At 38.0% G+C, this 13,165-nt stretch overlaps 1 pseudogene; it reads left to right on the top strand.

Moving 5' to 3' along the window:
* Positions 1-9,648: 9,648 nt before the first annotated feature.
* On the top strand, positions 9,649-12,391 carry LOC118847590 (annotated as a pseudogene).
* Positions 12,392-13,165: the final 774 nt, after the last annotated feature.

Here is a 13,165-nt window from a genome sequence, read left to right as displayed (position 1 = left end):
AATGAGGAAAATAGGAAAGTTCAGTAGGGAGAAAATAAGAGGGAAATTTTTGAAGAATTACTATGTGAAGAGGAACCAGACAACTCTCTTTGGTCCTAGAGAATAGTAATGTTGGGAGCAGTATATACAGGTTTCAGCAAGTCAGATTTCACTTTTATGTAAGAAAAGCCTCCTAACAAAACTAGCCAAGAAGTGGAAAGAGCTGCTTTGAAAACTAGTAGAGTGCTTGTCACTGAAAATCTTCAAGCGAAGGCAAAATTGTTACTCATTAAGGGTTTTGAAGAAGGGATTTCCATTTAGATATGAGTTGGACCAGAAGGCCACTGAGATTGTTTCAATCTTGGATTCACTGCGATTAAATAAGTTCTTTTTTGCTGTTGTTGTTTGTAAGCTATGTTTAATTTTCAATTTGGAGGAAGTGATTTTATTCTAGAAATATGATTATGTTTTGAGAATTGACATAATTTTCCTTGGCTGCTTTTATGTCTTCTCCTTTATCCAATGTCTACCTGTCCCCAATACATATCCTTCATTTATCACGTCTCTATACCTAGCCTGAGGAGAAGGAAAGAAATTCAACCTTAATTTAGTAGGTTAAGTTTCAGTGTTTTGGAATGCAAATTTGTTCACCCAATTTGGTTATTTTTCAAAAAGATATTATGGTAAGAAATAGGTAAGGTAGGGCATCTGGGTTAGATGAGTTAGTGATACTCTTGGAGAAGTAGTGGAGAAGCAATACCTACAATCATCAGAGGAATAGGAAGAGAATATAATGTAGCATAATTAATAAAAATTTCCTCTGTTCATGTGCTAGAAAAGATATCATTGTCCATTTTAGCTATAAACATGAAAAATTAATACATTATTTACAAAACATAAGAATTACTTGAAGCAAAGCAAATAAATGTGCTGATACATATTGAAATTTACAACTTTTTACTTCTTTAAATACTTTTAATATAAATATACCCTTTTTGCTAGTCACTTGTTTCATACTGTTTAGCATTGAGTTGACAAAATTTTGACATACATTTTTCAATTCATCATAAAATTACATTGTATCCTAAGCATACCTTTGATGAACAGTCCATTTCCTCTCCAATTTTAGCCTTAACCATGGACCATAGATTTTCAAAGGAGTTTAAATTATGTTAGTTCCCAGGCCATCCAAATACATTCATTTCTATCTCTTGTTGAAAAAAAAAATTGTCTTAACTTTTTGTGATGTGTGGGATAGTGCAAGTCCATGGTTATAGTATTTAATCTCCACTGAAGAAATTCTATAATAATAAAACAATTCTGTTTCACATCTCAATATAATTATTTATTATAGTTAATCATTTCTCTATCAGGAAAAGTCTTCCAAGACCAATGGAAGTAAAAAAAAAACTTCTAAAATACTTTTTTGGAGTACATGTTTTACAGTGACATATAGATGTGCTGATTTATGGGTTTTTTAACCAATAAAACCACATAAAACTACTAAAATCTAAGCTGTCACCCTCAGTGAGCTACATAAATGCATAGTTCTTAAGAATAGTTTTCTTAAATACCAATATTCTTTTTCATTTAATCACAATGGATCCATGACTTGCTTTAGCCTATAACTGTGCACTTATGTATGGGGTTTTTATACTGCTTTCGATCACTAAAATTAATATTTGAATGTTTAATGGGTTATATTTCAATGTTGTTAGCAATCTAAAACTCCACATGGCCCATAGACATATGGATTTTTGACCATGCAACTTTTGTCCATAAATTAGATTAAACTTTTTTCAACTGTTAAGAATTTATATTTTTCTCCTTCCTCCCTCCCCCATCTCTGCAAGGAATAAATTTTTTAAAAAGAAACATAGAATGTTCATATTATATAAACAGAGTCAAACAAATTTTGCTCATTAGTCCATCTTCTTTCTGCCATGAGATGGGCAGTGTTCATACTTAGTCCTCTGAAATCATGGATTGATATTTGCATTAATCAAAGTTCTGATGTTTTTCAGAATTGTTCATTTTTAGACTATTAATATTACTGTACAAATTATTTTCTCAGTCCTATTCACTTCCCTTTGCAATTCTTCAACTACTTTTTCCCAGATTTATTTGAAACCATTTATTTCTTCATTAATTACAGGAAAATACTATTTCTTTACATTCATATGACATAATTTGTTTAGTCACTTTATCTTCTTTTGATAACAGCTTTGAATGAAAATAGTTTAATCAAGGAACAGTTACCTTTTTCCAAACGTCAGTACTCTATACTTTATGATAATTGCTTTATCTTTATAGAAATGGCTAATAATTAAAAAAAAGAAAAGAAAAACTGTTCTTATCACTGTTTTTCCAACTTTAATGATGTGGAAGAAACACTGACAATCCTTTGAGCTACCAGGTCCCTCTTAAGGTTCTTGCACATTTTCTGTTGATTAATTGCTCAGTTTTGAGGCAATACTTTCTCAGTTCTTGCTGCTATTTTTTTTTGCTTATTTTCATCCATACTTACCTTTTGCCTTCAGGGATGCAGGTTTTATTTCATTAGAGGCTTCAATGATCTTTGTAATGTTTTAGTTTTCCACTTGAAAAGCCACTGCAGTATTTTTTAAAGTTACTCAAATGTATTCTTTAGGAGTTAGAACTTTAGCATGTTTCTTAAGGATAATATATATTATTAAAGACTACAGAATAAAAAACAGCAACATTAGAGCAATGAAGCATGTGTTTATTTTATGCAATTCAACATTCAATAAAGTACAATCTAATAGTGGGAAAAATAGTTTCAAATTTTCAAGATCAGAAAGGAGGCCAAATGAGTAGATGCATACATATATGGCCACTGCTGTGTTAAATGAAACCATACTAAAATTATTGCTTGTTTTAAGTAACACTAACACCACTATAGATAAATATGTGTTTACCTAGGCACATCAGAAAACTATGATTGGGAAGGGAAATGATGGTGTTGGGAACAAAATATAATTTATAAATTGATTGTAATCAAAATTCTGATGTAATAGTGCTAAGAATGAAGAAGAATCAATAACCTGAGAGTTAGTTATTCTTTGAAGAAACAAATCTTTCTAAAAGATTGAAGATTGCAACAAAATGTCTTGCATAATTATTAACAATTAACAACATAATAATGAATTGAAAATTGCTCAGGCTATTTGTACCTGAAACATATTTGCTCCTCATAAAAAATGTTAAGACTAACAAAATCAATTTTTAAATTTATTGGGAATAAATAGAATTTTGAAGCACTCTCCTGTAGATAAAACATCTGTAATTTTGACACAGAAGGAATTTCCCCTTTAGAATTAGGCATGGGATAGGTGGAGTCAAGACATCAGCTGGAAAGCAGGGACTTGCTTATCCTCTCTCCCAAATCCCTCCAAACACCTGTAAAAAATGGCTCTAAACAAATTATTGAGCTACAGAAGCTATGAAATAGCAGAGGGAAACAGGTCTCCAGCCCAGGAGAGCCTAGATGGTCACTGGCAAGGGTCTGTCGCATGGTCCTGTGAGCCAAGTGCAGCCCATTGTGGGTCCCACCAGGACAGACCAGACTAGGATACAGCCAGCCAGAACAAGCCTTAGGGCCATGAATCATTGATCTGTGGCAGTTACCAGACTTTTCAACCCACAAACACCAAAGAGCAGGTCAGTGGGAAACTGTGGATCAAGGTGAGAGTGGTCTGGCTCCATCCCTGGGGGTGGGGGAGGTGGTGCAGCAGTGGCGGTGACAGTGGAGTAGAAGTAGCTCTGAAAACAGCAATGCTTGGACCCTAAAGCTTGGGACAAAGTACCTTCTATTCTACAAGCAAAAAGCTCAATGGTCAAGTAGTTGGCTGGGAACATGAACAGGCAGTGAAACCAAACTCAGACTCAAACTCAGACTCAAACTCAAACTCTAGATTCCATTTTCGGTGACAAAGAAGATCATATCATACAGCCAGAAGTCAACAAAGTCAAAAAACTTACATCAAAAGCCTCCAAGAAAAAAATATGAATTGGTCTCAGGCATGGAAGAGCTCAAAAAGGATTTGAAAAAGCAAGTAAGGGAAGTACAGTAAAAATTGGGAAGAGGAATGAGAGTGATACAAGAAAACCATGAAAAACAAGTCAAAATCTTGCAAAAGGAGACCCAAAAATACTGAAGAAAATAACACCTTAAAGAATAAACTAACCCAAATATCAAAAGAGCTCCAAAAAGCCAATGGGAAGAATGCCTTGAAAGGCAGAATTAGCCAAATGGAAAAGGAGGTCCAAAAGACCACTGAAGAAAATACCACCTTAAAAATTAGATTGGAGCAAGTGGAAGCTAGTGACTTTATGAGACACCAAGATATTATAAAACAGAACCAAAGGAATGAAAAAAATGGAAGACAATATGAACTATCTCACTGGAAAAACCACTGACCTGGAGAATAGGTCCAGGAGAGATAAATTAAAAATTATTGGACTACCTGAAAGCCATGATCAAAAAAAAGAGCCTAGACATCATCTTTCAAGAAATTATCAAGGAAAACTTCCCTGATATGCTAGAACCAGAGGGTAAAATAGAAATTGAAAGAATCCACCGATTTCCTCTTGAAAAAGATCCCCAAAAGAAAACTCCTAGGAATATTGTCACTAAATTCCACAGTTTCCACCTCAAGGAGAAAATATTTCAAGCAGCCAGAAAGAAACAATTTGAGTATTGTGGAAACACAATCAGAATAATCCAAGATCTAGCAGCTTATACATTAAGGGATCAAAGACCTTGGAATGACCTGGAGGTCAGTGGAGCTAGGATTAAAACCAAGAATCACTTACCCAGCAAAACTGAGTATCATGCTCCAAGGCAAAATATGGATTTGCAGTAAAATAGAGGAATTTCAAGTTTTCTCAATGAAAAGACCAGAGCTGAATAGAAAATTTAACTTTCAAATTCAAGAATCAAGAGAAGCACGAAAAGGTAAACAAGAAAGAGAATTCATAAAGGACTTACTAAAGTTGAACTGTTTTGTTTACATTCCTATGTGGAAAGATGATGCTTGTAATTCTTGATACCTTTTCTCAGTATTAGGGTAGTTGAAGGGAGAGGTAGAATGGGGTAAATTATCTCACATAAAAGTGGCAAGAAAAAGCAGTTCTGTTGAAAGAGAAGATGGGGCAGGTGAGGGGGAATGAGTAAATCCGGCTCTCATTGGATTTGACTTGAGGAGGGAACAACATACACACTCAATTGGGATCTTACTCCACAGGAAAGTAAGGGAAAGGGGATAAATAAGGGAGGATGATAGAAGGGAGGGCAGATAGTGGGAGGAGGTAATCAAAGCAAACACCTTTGAAAAGGGACAAGGTCAATGGAGAAAACTGAATAAAGGGAGATGGGATAGGATGGAAGGAAACATAGTTAGCCTTTCACAACATGAATATTGTGAAAGTGTTTTGCATAATGGTACATGTATGGCCTAAGTTGAATTGCTTGCCTTCTTAGGGAGGGTGGGTGGGAAGGGAAGAGGGGAGAGAATTTGGAACTCAAAGTTTTAAAAGCAGGTGCTCAAAAAAGGGGTTTTTTTGCATGCAGCTGGGAAACAAAATATGTAGGGAATGGGGCATAGAAATCTATCCTACCCTGCAAGAAAGTAAGGGGAAAGGGGATGGGGGGGAAGTGGGGTGACAGAAGGGAGGGCTGACGGGGGAATGAGGCAATAAGAATATATGCCATCTTGGAATGGAGGGGGAGGGTAGAAATGGAAGAAAATTTGTAACTCAAAATGTTGTGGAAATAAATGTTGAAAACTAAAATATGAAATAAAAATGATAAAATTTTAAAAAAGAATCACCCTCATATAACTATTTTTTATCAGATTTCAAACTTGACTGCAATTGATTTTTGTGATCATAATAAATGAAGACTGTATAACCCTGAAAAAAAAAAGAATTTGGCATAGTCCATGTATTAAGGAATAATTTCAGTGAGGCCCTCATTCTTCCATGATAATCTTTTTACTTTACTTTCATTTGCCTCAAATCTCATGCCTGACAATGACTTACAAATCTTTTTCACTCTTTGCAACACCTTCTCCTACCCCTAGATTTGTAGCAGGTATATCAGCTTGTTATTCCCTCAGAAAATTTAGGTTACACACCATAAATTCCCTCAATTTCCTTCCTCCTCCAAAATTTTGCAGTATTATTTCCCACTTTCTAAGTTCCCATACTCATATGTAAAAAGAAGCAAACACATCCTTCATCAAGACAAATAATTTCTGATTCTATGTTCTTGATAACATTACTTGTCATCTAACTTACTTTCAGAAATCATCCTTGTCTCTTCTGCATATAACCTCCTCTGTCTTATTTTCTTACGTTTATTTAGATCTCTCCAACTCTTATTAAAATGACAACAGCAAAAAACCTTCCCTTGATGCTTATATATTAAACAGTCCTAATACCAAGAAATACAGCAGCATAGAGGAAAGGGCACTGAATATGGTTTCAATAAATACCTGAGTTTAAATTCCTTCTCTGACATGAGCTATGTGCCCATGCACAACTTAAAACTTCTCTGGGTTTCAGTTTCTTAATGTAAATATTGGCATAATAACTATCAAACCTACATCACAGGGTTTTATGAGTATCAAATCAGATAATGTTTGTAATGCATTTTGGAAAACAAAGTATAAATTATTGTTATTCTTATTTTGCTACTGTCCTATCCTCTTTCCACCTTACAAGTTTTCTGCGTTCATATTATATGTGGCAGTTGTGGTTACTATGCCAAGTTAGTGGGTAGATAAGCTCTCAAGTATCACACTTTTTAGGAGTTCAGCCATCCCTCTTTCTTTGGGTGGTGCTTTTTTCCCAGTCATCCCCGATGGGAAGGATTAGTTTTCTTTGAAAACAAACACAGAAATGAATGATAGATGCACACCTTGCTTTCCAATCATTAAGCTAGCCATATTTGTTGAATCCTTTGCCTAGAGAATTCCCAGTGAAAATATTTCCTTTGCTCATGAAAGTTATAAGAAAAGAATCTGGGATCATGGTCATTAGAGGAGGGCTAGCACCTCTGGTGTGAGGACTTACTGGGCCTTTTCAGAGCTGTTCATCCATCTTTGGTGTCTACCTGGCACTCAATTCTTACCTGTGACTCTAAGGAACTATATTTGCCACACCTCAGTAAAACCATCTTTGAAGACAGGCTAAACCAGGTTGAAGGTAACTGGTGGGTAACACAAACCTGTCAGTAAATTAGGGATTGTGTACCCTAAGTAGGTGAAGGCTTTTTACATCATAACGGGCTAAGTAGAACTATTTGTTCTATGAGGACCATGAAGGCAGCTGAAGCAGGAGCTGTGGAGTGCTTAGGGTTTGGTTAGACACAGAAGACACCTAGTTCATCCACCACATTCCGGGCCATTGCTGGTTGTCCTGACTTTTGTCTTGCCAGTGGACTTTGATGACTGGAGGTAATGATTTTGTGCAACTCTTCCTTAGTTAAATTCAATTCACACAATAGTCAAGACCATGATGCCATTGGCCCTCTTTGGAAGTGAAAAACAAACAACAAGGAAAGGATCAATAAGTTTCTTTCCTAGCTCTGAATTCCTAATTGGTGACTTTACTCTGCTGAAATACTACCATTTTAGATCTATGTGTTTCTCCTCCCATTTTTTCTCCTATTACTCCTCCCCACAGCTATTTGAATCATAACAATTTGGCAATTCATGTAGTTAACATATTTAGCACAATTTCTGGGAAAATACGTAAAATAAATGTTTAAACATATAGTTGTCAACACATTTAAAAAACAGATAGAAGTATCTCATGTCCAAGAAACATTAAGCTCACACATTTTCAAAGGAGATGTAGGGAAAAGGGAGAAGAATTGAGAAATTATGACCTTTCAACTTCAGCCAGAGAGGATTTCAGTTATCCTGATCTTTTCAATCAACCTTGGATCTCAAGTATGGCAACAACAGTGTTATGATTGTAGCCTCTTTCTTGCATACATGCAAGCCACTGCCTCTCAGTTCCATCTTTGTGACTTTCATGGAGTTCCAGCTTCTCTCTTTTTTATAAATCCAAAGAATGGAGTGGGGAGAGCCTGTTAGTCAAGATCAAGCCTTCTATCAAATCCAAAGTTAGAGCAAATCTTCCTGATGAACTTATTAAGGAGAGACTAGGAAATTCTTTTAAAAAAGTCATAGATATCCGTCCCTAGTGTCTTGGTCTCTGTGGTGAGAAATGGAAGAACTATGACCAAATCAATAATACATAATACATATAGTATCAAAAACTTAGAGCTCAAAGGGACTTAAGGGAATACCTATTTCTCTCCTCATTTGATAAGTGAGGAAACTGATGGCTCAGAAATATTAAATGACATGCTAAAGATCTAACTGGTTGTAAATATCAGATCTAGGATTTGTTCAAAGGTCAATTGATTCCTACTTTGTTTCTGTTGTTGATATTATTTACCACATACCACTGACTTGCTTTATTCAATCTCTTTCAATCTAAGTTCCCTTATTCCCCAACTGCTATGTACAGTTAGCCTCTGATACAGTGAAAGGGAAAGTATGTTTAAGGGGAAAAATAATCATGTTGACCTTCTCTTTAAAGCAGAGATAAGCAAAGAAAGACCAACTATTCAGCAATTAGTATCACCAACTGCTTCTTTAGAGACAAGCTAAATTCTCCCTAGGTACCCCCACATCTGCTGTCTATGGAGTCCTGTTATATTTAAAAAGATGTCTCTCAGAAACTGACCCTCTGATCTTAGGAGAAATCAGCATGGCAAGTCTGCCTTCATCTCTACCAATTTAGTTTTCCAGAAGGTCTTCAATTGGAGAATGGCTGATCATTGTCAAAAATGTTTTTAAATGATTCCTTTTCAAGTATTGGTCAGAGGAGATGACCTCTGATCTATTTCAGCTCTGGAGTTCTGTGATTCTGGATAATGAAAGGTTTAAAAATGTGAACATGTGTGAATTGATTTTCCAAAAGTCAGTTTTCTAAATATATTATGTTTAAAACTGAAGAGAAAAGATAGAAAGTGAGAATATTTTACATGTGTTTCCCCATCTTGTCACATTTCAGGAGACACATTTAATCAATGAGAGGGCTGTTCCAAAACACCCTTTGGGTAAAAGAGAAACAAACAAAACATTTGCCTTCTGGGTTATGTGATTCCGCGGTTACTAGATTGCTAACAGTTGGCCTAATTAATGTGGGCTGGGTGCAGCAGAACAATCCAGTGCCTTCTAGTGAAAGACTTTGGGAGCTTCCTATTATCTGTATTGATGAGGAGAATGGCTCAGTAATACCTGGAATTAAGTACTAACGTGAATGGTCAGAACATGAGATGATAGAGAAACTGATAGAGAATTTGTTGCGGTTAGAAATGAATAAAATTGTGCTTAAAATATATACTCTGTATGTTGGACAAAACAATTTTAAGTACTTAAAAGCTAGCCATACTTAGGAAGATTTGCAAAACTGTTCAATGCAATTACTTCAAATGGCTCACTTTGCTGAAAGAACTCTTCATAGAAGAGTGGAACTAACCATGATCAAGACTTGCTATCAAAAGCGGCCGGCGTCGGCAGTGGTGGCAGCACTCGGCGTCAGGGCCTTTGGGATCCTCCTCTCTTCCTCCTGCGCTCGCACCCCTCTCACCGCAGAAATGACTGCTGTACATGCAGGCAACATAAACTTCAAATGGGACCCCAAAAGTCTGGAGATAAGGACTCTGGCAGTTGAAAGACTTTTGGAGCCCCTTGTTACCCAGGTTACAACATTGGTAACCACCAGTAACAAGGGACCTTCTAACAAGAAGAGAGGTCGCTCTAAGAAGGTCCATGTATTGGCTGCATCAGTTGAACAAGCAACTGAGAATTTCTTGGAGAAGAGGGATAAAATTGCCAAGGAGAGTCAGTGTCTCAAGGAGAAACTTGTGGCTGCTGTAGAAGATGTTCGCAAACAAGGTGATCTGATGAAGAGTGCCTCTGGAGAATCTGCAGACGACCCCTGTTCTTCAGTGAAGCGTGGCAACATGGTGCGAGCTGCCCGCCCCCTGCTCTCAGCTGTTACCCGGTTGCTTATTTTGGCCGACATGGCAGATGCCTACAAATAACTTGTTCAGCTGAAAGTTGTGGAAGACGGTATCTTGAAACTTGGAAATGCGGGCACAGAGCAAGATTTAGGTATATAGTATAAAGCCCTAAAACCTGAAGTGGATAAGTTGAACATTATGGCAGCCAAAAGGCAACAGGAATTGAAAGACATGGGCCATCGAGATCAAATGGCTGCAGCCAGAGGAATACTGCAGAAAAACATTCCAATACTGTACACAGCTGCCCAGGCCTGCCTTCAGCACCCTGATGTAGCTGCTTATAAAGCTAACAGGGACTTGATATACAAACAGTTGCAACAAGCTGTTACTGGAATCTCCAGGGCAGCACAAGCCACAGCTTCTGATGATGCCTCCCAGCAACAGGGTGGAGGAGGGGAACTGGCGTATGCACTCAATAACTTTGATAAACAAATAATCGTTGACCCTCTGAGCTTCAGTGAAGAGCGTTTCAGACCTTCTCTTGAGGAACACCTGGAAAGTATCATCAGTGGAGCAGCCATAATGGCAGATTCATCTTGTACTCGTGATGATCGGCGGGAACATATTGTTGCAGAGTGCAATGCAGTTCAATAGGCCTTACAGGATCTACTTTCTGAATACATGGGGAATGCTGGACGTAAAGAAAGAAGTGACGCCCTCAATTCTGCAATAGACAAAATGACAAAAAAGACCAGGGATTTACGAAGACAGCTCCGCTTAGCTGTCATGGACCACATTTCAGATCGTTCTTGGAAACTAACATGCCACTTTTGGTATTGATCGAGTCTGCAAAGAATGGAAATGAGAAAGAAGTGAAAGAGTATGCTCAAGTTTTCCGTGAACATGCTAACAAACTAATTGAGGTGGCTAACTTAGCCTGTTCTATTTCAAACAATGAAGAAGGTATGAAGCTGGTTGGAATGTCAGCAAGCCAACTGGAAGCCCTCTGTCCTCAGGTTATTAATGCTGTATTGGCTTTGGCTGCAAAACCACAATTTGGCCCAGGGGAACATGGATCTTTTTAAAGAAGAGTGAGAAAAGCAAGTCCAGGTTCTAACAGATGCTGTTGATGACAGAACTTCCATTGATGATTTCCTGGCTGTTTCAGAGAATCACATTTTGGAAGATGTGAACAAATGTGTAATTGCTCTCCAAGAAAAAGAAGTTTATGGTCTAGACTGCACTGCTGGTGCCATTCGGGGTCGGGCAGCCAGAGTCATTCATGTTGTCATTTCAGAGATGGATAACTATGAACCCGGAGTCTATACTGAAAAGGTTCTTGAGGCCATCAGATTGCTTTCTAATACAGTTATGCCATGTTTTACTGAGCAAGTAGAAGCTGCTGTGGAAGCTCTCAGTTCTGATCCTGCCCAACCGATGGATGAAAATGAATTTATTGATGCCTCACGATTGGTCTATGATGTCATTCGGGATATCAGAAAAGCTGTGTTAATGATAAGGATTCCTGAAGAGTTGGATGATTCCGACTTTGAGACTGAAGACTTTGATGTTAGAAGCAGAACAAGTATCCAGACTGAAGACGATGCAATGATTGCTGGTCAAAGTGCACTTGCTATCATGGCTCAACTTCCCCAAGAACAGAAAGCTAAAATCGCAGAGCTGGTGGCCAGCTTTCAGGAAGAGAAGAGCAAACTGGATGCCGAAGTGTCCAAATGGGATGATAGTGGCAATGACACTATTGTCCTGGCCAAACAGATGTGCATGATCATGATGGAGATGACAGACTTCACCAGAGGCAAAGGACCCCTTAAAAACACATCAGATGTAATTAGTGCAGCGAAGAAAATTGCTGAGGCAGGATCAAGGATAGATACGTTGGGGAGAACCATTGTGGACCATTGTCTGGACTCGGCCTGCAAACAGGACCTCCTTGCGTACCTGCAACGCATTGCGCTCTGCTGCCATTAGCTCAACATCTGCAGTAAAGTCAAAGCTGAAGTTCAGAACCTGGGTGGGGAGCTCGTTGTCTCTGGGGTGGACAGCGCCATGTCCCTGATCCAGGCAGCCAAGAACCTGATCAATGCTGTGGTACAGACTGTGAAGGCTTCCTATGTGGCCTCCACCAAGTACAAGAAATCCCAGGGAATGGCTTCTCTTAACCTTCCTGCTGTGTCCTGGAAGATGAAGGCCCCAGAAAAGAAGCCTTTGGTGAAGAGGGAGAAGCAGGATGAAACCCAGATGAAAATCAAGCAAGTGTCTCAGAAGAAGCATGTGAATCCTGTGTAGCTCCTCAGTGAGTTCAAGGCCATGGACAGTGTCTAGAGCGGCCTCAGCTGCTCACACCCTCTACCACTGTCTTCTCCAGACGAACTTTCCTTCTGATGGCTTCTGTGAATCATAGACATTTCCTGTTCCTTCAAATGTATTTACTTAATATGATGTTGATATTAGATGCTATGGGAATGTAGATTTTTTTTTTAAACTTGACCATGTGATACCAGTATGAGAACAAGCTTGTATTTCAGTGGAGGATGCTTTTAGATTCCAGAAACATTATTTCTAGTTGCATTTTTTAAAAAACATAAGCTTGAAGAAAACCAAACTATAACCAAAGAGATTGCTAACACTGTTATGTTATGATGTGTCTGTGTCTGTGATGGATTGTGATTGAGAGGTTTGTGTCACCAGTGAACAAAAAGGTGGGAACTGTTCCTTTTAGCATTTGGGATGGAAATTGGTAAGAAAAGAGGCCACATCATACACCTTTCTAACTCCAAGCTTTTGTATTTGGAAGAAAGCACTTGGGTACATTTTGCTGTGGAGAAGGCTGTCTTCAAAGAAACCATTTTGGGCAGATAGATGGACTTTTATGAAATTACAGTATGACCGTAAGCACCTAGGCCTGCCCGCTCGTGCATCTTGGGGAGCCAAGGGTTTACCACGGTTGGCAGTAGCCCTTGTGTAGGGGATTTCATGTACGTCTGCAAAATGACAATCTATAAGAAATTCGGTAAAACATAACACATCATGAAGGACACAGGCTGAGAATTTTAATGTTTGGTTACAAATTACTAATATACTTGGCTGCAGGACATT

Source organism: Trichosurus vulpecula, chromosome 4 (genome assembly GCF_011100635.1).
Source record: "Trichosurus vulpecula isolate mTriVul1 chromosome 4, mTriVul1.pri, whole genome shotgun sequence".
Lineage (NCBI taxonomy): Eukaryota > Metazoa > Chordata > Mammalia > Diprotodontia > Phalangeridae > Trichosurus > Trichosurus vulpecula.
The sequence above is the reverse complement of the archived record's forward strand: the minus strand, read 5'-3'. Positions and strand labels throughout refer to the sequence as shown.